At 40.0% G+C, this 8,251-nt stretch overlaps 1 non-coding gene across 1 annotated transcript; it reads right to left on the reverse strand.

The window, feature by feature from the left end:
- Positions 1-471: 471 nt before the first annotated feature.
- On the reverse strand, positions 472-575 carry LOC129032193 (U6 spliceosomal RNA). The gene has a single exon (XR_008501219.1). It is a non-coding gene; the product is annotated as a U6 spliceosomal RNA (small nuclear RNA).
- Between the last annotated feature and the right edge of the window lie 7,676 nt (positions 576-8,251).

Genomic DNA, 8,251 nt, shown 5'->3' on the forward strand with positions numbered 1-8,251 from the left:
GGTAATTTGTGTCTTCCCTCTTTTTTTCCTGATCATTCTGGCTAGAAGTTTATCAATTTCATTGATATTTCTCAAAGAAGCAAGTTTTAGTTTCATTGGTTTTCTCTGTTGTTTTTTAAATTATTCTGTTGAATTTAGCCAGGCACGATGCCTCACGCCTGTAATCTCAACACTTTGGGAGTCTGAAGCAGGTGGATCACTTGAGGTCAAGTGTTCGAGACCAGACTGGCCAACATGGTGAAACCCTGTCTCTACTAAAATACAAAAATTAGCCAGGCATGGTGGCACATTCCTGTAATCTCAGCTACTTGAGAGGCTGAGGCACAAGAATTGCTTGAATCCAGGAGGCAGAGGTTGCAGTGAGCCAAGATTGTGCCACTGCACTCCAGCCTAGGCGACAGAGTGAGCAAGATCCATCTCTAAATAAATAAAAATAAATTATTCTATTGAATTTAGAATTACTTTATTTTTTTTAATATGGAACACTTCACAAATTTGCATGTCATCCTTGTGCAGGGACCATGCTAATCTCTGTATCATTCCAGTTTTAGTATGTGTGCTGCTGAAATGAGCATGATTGAATCATGGTGTCTATTTTGAATTTTTAAAATTTCCCATTTAAAAAATGTATTGATTTCTGCTTTGATATTTATTATTTCCTTTTTATCTACTTACTTTCAGTTTTACTTACTCTTCTTTTTTTAGTTTCTTAAGTTGGAAACTGAGATCATGGATTTTGGACCTTTTTTTTTTGAAATGGAGTCTTACTCTGTTGCCCAGGCTGGAGTGCAGTGGCACGATCTCACCCACTGCAACCTCCACCTCCCAGGTTTCAAGCAATTCTGCCTCAGCCTCTTGAGTAGCTGGGACTACAGGCGCCCACCACCATGCCTGGCTAATTTTTGTATTTTAGTAGAGACGGGGTTTTGCCATGTTGGCCAGAATGGTCTCGAACTCCTGATCTCAGGTGATCCGCCCACCTCGGCCTCCCAAAGTGCTGGGATTACAGGCGTGAGCCACCACGCCTGGTCTCCTTTCTTCTTTTCTAATACAGGTTCTTAGTGCTATGCATTTCTAAGTACTGCTTTTAGTAGCACCCCACAAACTTCACTGTTTTGGATTTTTATTTTTATTCAGTTCAAAATACGTTCTAACTTTTTTATTTCTTACTTGATCCATAAGTTATTTAGGAGTATGTTATTTAATTTCCAAATATCTGGGAAGTTTCCAGAGAGCTTTCTGTTAACGATTTCTAATTTAATTTCATTGAGTTTAGAGAATATACATTGTGTGTCTTGAATAATTGTAACAATAATTTTAATTGTTTTATGCCCCCAAAATGGCCTATCTTGGTAATTGTTCCGTGTGCACTTGAAAAGAATGTGTATGCTGCTGTTGTGAGTGGAGTGTCCCATAAATGTCAATTAGGTCAAGTTGGTTGACAGTGTTGTTCATATTTTCTGTAGCTTCATGAGTTTCTGTCTATGTGTTCTGTCAATTATTGAGAGGGATATTGAAACCTCTGAATATAATTGTAGATTTGTCTATTTCTCCTTACAGTTCTCTCAGTTTTTCAAAACCAGTCTTGAAACTGGTTTTAGGTGCATAAATATTTAGGACTATTATCTTCTCTTGGTGAGCTGACCCTTGTATCATTGTAAGATGACCTTTATTTTCTCTGCAATCTATTTTATCTGATATTAATATAGTCACTGTGAATTTCTTTTAGTATTGGCATCATATGTCTTTTAACCTATTAGTTTCTTTATATTTAAAGTGTGTTTCTTTTAGGCAGCATGTAGTTGGGTCTTTTTTTAAAAAAATCCAAACTGACAATCTGTGCCATTTAATTAATGAAATTACATTTAGTGTGATTTTAAAGATATGATTAGGTGTGTCAGCACCTTGCTATTTGTTTTCTATTTGTCCTGTCCATTCTTTGTTTCGTTTTCCACCTGCTTTTGGGTTGACTGTTTTTGTATTTTTAAAAAATTCTGTTTTATTTTCTTAATTGGCTTTTTGCTATAACTCTTTTTTTTTTTTTTTTTTTTTTGACAGGGTCTTGCTCTCTTGCCCAGACTGGAGTGCAGCAACGTGATCACATTTCACTGCAGCCTCCAACTCCTGGTCTCAAGCAATCCTCCCACCTCAGTCTCCCCAGTAGCTGGGATTACAAGTATGCTCCACCATACCTTGCTAATTTTTAAATTACTTTAGAGACAGGATCTAGCTCTGTTGCCCAGGCTGGTCTTGAACCCTTGGCCACCAGTGATCCTCTGCCTTGGCTTCCCAAAGTGCTGGGATTATAGGAGTGAGCTACCACACCTGGCCTGTAACTCTTAATATCATTATTTTAGTGGTTGCTGTATGGTTTATAGCATACATCTTAAATTTATCATAGTCTATGTATTCAAGTTCACTAATCATTTTTTCTTTAAAATCTAATCTGCTAATCCGTTTCAGTGTATAATTCATCTCACACATTGTAGCTTTCATCTCTGGATGATCAATTTAGGTTTTTAATTTTATACACCTTCTAAGTGTCTACTTAACTTTTGAACATACAAAATATAGTTGTAACAATTGTTTTACTGTCCTTGTCTGATAATCCTAACACCTATGTCAGTTCTAGGTTGGCTTCCATTGATTTATTTTTCTCCTCCTTATAGGTGATATTTTTCTGCTTCTTTGTAAGCCGGGTAATCTTTGATCAGGTGCCAAACATTGTAAATTTTACTTTGTTGGGTGCTAGATTATTTTGTATTCCTTTAATTATGTTTGAACTTTGTTCTGGGATGCAGTTACTTGGAAATGGTTTGATCCTTTTGAGTTTTGTTTTAAGCTGGGCTATAAAGGAAATCTCAGCAAATTTTACAGGATTGAAATCTCTGACAAATTAAACTAGAAAGCAATAACAAAAAACAACCAGAAGATTACAAAATATTTGGAAGTTAAGCAACACACTTGCTAAAAATGTTCTCATGGGCCAAAGAAGAAATCACAGTGGAAATAAGACAATGTTTAAAACTAAATGATAACAGAGAAATGGCTTATCAAAATTGTGAGTTCACTGAAAATGCTTACAAGGAAAAGAAAAAAAACCTGTGAGGGTATTTTGATCATTGTTCAATGTATATTGGAAAAGATGGCATTCTGCAGCTATTGGGTATGATAATTATATGTCATCTAGATCAGTTTTGCTAATCATGTTATTCAAAATCTCCTATATCCTAATGATGACTTCTTGTCTACTTATTCTACCAGTTATTGAGAGCTGGTAAAAAAAAAACTTGGAGAGTTAAAAAATCTCCAACTATTATTATGGATTTCTCTTTTTCCTTTTAGACCTGTCAGTTATTACTTTTATGTTTTGAGGCTGTTTTTAATTGCATATGTAGTTAGGATTTTATATTTTCCTGTTAAAATTTCTCTTTCATTATTATGAAATGTCTCTCATTATTTCTAGCGATACTTTTCTCCTTACGTTTATGATACCAGTACAGATACACCAGCTTCCTTTTGGTGTTTTCATGACTTATTTTTTTTTCTTTTTTTAAAAAAACCCTTTCTTTTTTTTCTCTTTCTTTCTTTCTTTCATTTTCTTTCTTTCTTTCTTTCTTTCTTCCTTCCTTCCTTCCTTTCCTTTCCTTTCCTTCTTTCTCTTTCTCTCTCTCTTTCCTTTCCCCCCTTCCCTTTCCCCTTCCCCTTCCCCTTCCCCTTCCCCTTCCCCTTCCCCCCCCCTCCCCCTCCCCTCCCCTCCCCTTCCTTCTTTTCTTCTTTCCAGAGTCTCGCTCTGTTGCCCAGGCTGGAGTGCAGTGGCACGATCTCAGCTCACTGCAACCTCCACCTCCCAGGTTCAAGTGTTTCTCATGCCTCAGCCTCCCAAGTAGCTAGGATAACAGGCGTGCGCCGCCACACCCGGCTAATTTTTGTATACTTAGTAGAGATGGGGTTTCACCATGTTGGCCAGGCTGGTCTTGAACTCTTAACCTCAGGTGATCCACCCACCTCAGCCTCCCAAAGTGCTAGGATTACAGGCATGAGCCACCACACCTGGCCAAAAATCCCTTTATTTCCAACCTTTATGCATCCTTATGTTTAAGGTGTGTCTTCTATAACAGCATGTAGTTGTTTTTTTTTTCTTGTCCAGTCTGAAAATCTTTGCCTTTAATTGATTTATATTATGGTAATTACTGATACTGTAGGGTTTAAAGTATACGATTTTGCCATTTTTTTCCATTTTTCACATCTGTTTTTTGTTTCTTTTTACCTCTTTCTTGCCTTCTTTTGGATCAATCAATATTTTCCTAATTATTTCATTTTCATCCTCTATAAATTAGTAGTCACGTGTTTGCTATTATTATTATTTTATTACCCTACATATTATAGCATGCATCCTTGGCTTAATTAGGTCACCCTTGAATTAGTACTTTCACCCTTTTCTAAATAACTCTAGGGACCTTATGACACTTTAATTCAGTTTAGCATTCTCCTGGCTTTCATGTTATTGTTGTCATGTATTTTTTTTTTTTTTGAGACAGAGTCTTGCTATGTTGCCCAGGCTGGCCTTGAACTCCTAGGGACAAGGGATCTGCCCTCCTCAGCCTCCTGAGTAGCTGAGATTACAGGAATGTGCCACCACACCTGGCTGCAGCAAGGCTTTTGACAAAAATGGTTGAAAGAATTCAAAACTGAGGATCCTAGTGCTGAGGGTGGGATATTTTGTGTTATTGGTCAGTAAGAATGTCTCTTACTTGAGATATGAGTCCTGAAGGTGGTAAGAGTTGATTTATTTAGACAGACTTAATTTTAATTAGTGAAAACTAAAGAACTGACTTGTATTTTGGTCTGATGTATGATTGTTTTAACTTTGCTGCAGTAGCACCTACAAGAGGACCAACATTCTCCAGGAAATTCTGTCCTTTAAAACCATGAGATGAATAATCTTGGTCTGGAAGATATTCATAGAAAGAAGCTTAGAATGTCTGATTTTTGAGCATGAATTAACTGTACAGTCATCAATTAAATAAGCTGATCCACTGAGTAATTGTTGAGATGATGCTTCTGGATGCTGAATAATGCTAGCCCAGAATGGGGATTTGACATTGATATATTCTTTCCTATTAACAAATCCAGTTTTCTTTCTTCCTCCCATCCTCCCTCCTTCTTTCTTTCTTCCTTTCCTTTCCTTTCATTTGCCTTCCTTCCCTTCCTTCCCTTCCCTTTCACAATATTTTACTTTAAAAAAATTATGAAATCCATCATGTACGCTTCAATGTGTTAAATGTATATGTACATTTTAAAGATTAATAGTCCAGTGAACATCTATGTACCCACTACTCAGGGTGAGAAACAAATATAACGATGGTCTCGTGTGTTCCCTGTGGGCTCTTCCCCAATTCTTCCTTCTCCACAGAGACCACTTCCACCTGCCTTCTGTGGTAGTTATCTTATAGTCCTCTTCATAATTTCTTTTTTTTTTTTTTTTTTTTTGAGATGGAGTCTCGCTCTGTCGCCCAGGCTGGAGTGCAGTGGCGCCATCTCGGCTCACTGCAAGCTCCGCCTCCTGGGTTCATGCCATTCTCCTGCCTCAGCCTCCCGAGTAGCTGGGACTACAGGCACCCACCACCACACCTGGCTAATATTTATATTTTTAGTAGAGACTGGGTTTCACCGCATTAGCCAGGATGGCCTCAATCTCCTGACCTCGTGATCCGCCCGCCTTGGCCTCCCAAAGTGCTGGGATTACAGGCATGAGCCACCGTGCCTGGCCCCTCTTCATAATTTCTAACACCTCTGAATTCTTCTACTGTATATATATACACACACACACACACACAATTATATGTATTTATATATACATTATATATATACACATTATAATGTGTATATATATAATGTATATATATAGTAGAAGAATTTACTTTCTATATAGTAAATTTTGTGTATACACACACATACACATACAAAACTGGATCAGTAAGGAATTTACACTTACTTCTTTAGATGAAGACCCCCAGGAGAAGGTAAGATGACAGAGTCTCTGGGTCAGAAGTGACCTCATTTTCCCTGAAAGTTTACAGGGCAAAGCCACAAGTGAGTCTGTTATGTTTGGGGTGTTTGTCCTCTTCAAATCTCATGTTGAAATGTAACCATCACTGTTAGAGGTGAGACCTGGTGGGAGGTGATTTGATCATGGGGGTGGATCCTTCACGAATGGCTTAGCACCATTTCTTGGTCATGTTCTCTCCCAGTTAGTTCACATGAGATCTGGTTGTTTAAAAGAATCTGAGACCTCCCCCTTCTCTCTTTTGCTCCCTCTCTTCACCATGTGATGTGCTGGCTCCCCTTCGCTTTGTGCCATGATTGAAAGCTTCCTGAGGCCTTCACAAGAAGCTGATGCTGGCACCATGCTTCCTGTACAGCCTGCAGAAACGTGAGTCAAATCAAAGCCTGTTTTCTTTATAAATTACCTAGTCTCAGGTATTTCTTTATAGCAGCACAAGAATGGACTAACACAGAGTCTGTGGGAAATAGGACTCAAAAAATTGGTGGCAGGGTGAAGTGTCACCCAAATACTGGCCATCAGGCAGGAATATGGTCAGAGGGAGTAGGCTGCTCTTATTTTCTCATTCAAAGTTCCCACAGCCTACTTTCAGCTCTCAGGAATGGGTCAGAAGAAAACATTTTTGTGGGAGTGAAATAAATATCTTTAGATAATCCACGTAGGAGGGTAAGGAGGGAATAACAGGAACTTCATCAACACATGATATATTAATCCATTTTAACTATAAAGAACTACCTGAGACTGAGTAATTTATGAAGAAAAGAGGTTTAATTTACTCACATTTCCACAGGCTTAACAGGAAGCATGGCTGGGAGGCCTCGGGTAACTTACAATTGTGGTGGAAGGGTTAGGGGAATCAAGCATGTCTTACCATGGTGGAGCAGGAAAGAGCGAGAGTGAAGAGGGAAGTGCCACACACTTTTGAACAACCAGATCTTGTGAGAACTCACTCTCACAAGAATAGCAAGGGGGAACTCCACCCCAATGATTCAATCACCTGCCACCAGGCCCCTCCCCCCACATGTGGGGATTACAATTCGAAATGAGATTTGGGTGAGGACAGAGCCAAACCATATCATTCCACCCCTGGCCCCTCCAAAATCTCATGTCATCACATTTCAAAGCCAAGTATGCCTTCCCAACAGTCCCCCAAAGTCTTAACTCATTCCAGCATTAACTCAAAAGTCTAAGTCCAAAGTCTCATCTGAGACAAGGCAAGCCCCTTCCACCTATGAGCCTGTAAAATAAAAAACAAGTTAGTAACTTCCAAGATACAATGGAAATACAGGAATTAGGTAAATGCTCCCATTGCAAAAGGGAGAAATTGGCCAAAACCAAGGGACTACAGGTCCTATGCAAGTTCAAAACCTGGCAAGGAAGTCATTAAATCTTTTTTTTTTTTTTTTTTTGGAGACAGAGTCTTGCTCTGTCACCCAGGATGGAGTGCAGTGGCACGATCTCGGCTCACTGCAACCTCCACCTTCTAGGTTCAAGCAATTCTCCTGCCTTAGCCTCCCGAGTAGCTGGGACTACAGGCGCGTGCCGCCATGCCCAGCTAATTTTTTGTATTTTATTAGAGACAGGGTTTCACTGTGTTGCCCAGGCTGTTCTTGAACTCCTGAACTCAGGCAATCCACCCACCTCGGCCTCCCAAAGTACGAGAATTACAGGCGTGAGCCACTGTGCCTGGCTGGAAGTCATTAAATCTTAAACCTCCAAAATAATCTCCTTTGACTCCATGTCTCACATCCAGGGCATGCTGATGCAAGAGGTGGGCTCCCAAGGCCTTGGGAAGCTTTGCCTCTGTGGCTCTGCAGGGTACAGCCCCCATAGCTGCTTTCATGGGCTGGCATTGAGTGCCTGTGGCTTTTCTGGGCACATGGTGCAAGCTGTCAGTGGATGTACCATTCTGGGGTTTGGAGGATGGTGGCCCTCTTCTCAGGGTTCCACTAGGCAGTGCCCTGGTGGGGACTCTGTGTCAGGGCTCCAATCCCACATTTCCCCGCTGCACTGCCCATGAGGGCTCTGCCCCTGCAGCTGACTTCTGCCTGGACATCCAGGCATTTCCATACATCCTCTGAAATCTAGGTGGAGATTCCAAAACCTCAACTCTTGCCATCTGCACACCTGCAGGCCCAATATCACATCACATGGAAGCTGCCAAGGCTTGGGGCTTGCAACCTC

Source organism: Pongo pygmaeus, chromosome 11 (assembly GCF_028885625.2).
Source record: "Pongo pygmaeus isolate AG05252 chromosome 11, NHGRI_mPonPyg2-v2.0_pri, whole genome shotgun sequence".
Lineage (NCBI taxonomy): Eukaryota > Metazoa > Chordata > Mammalia > Primates > Hominidae > Pongo > Pongo pygmaeus.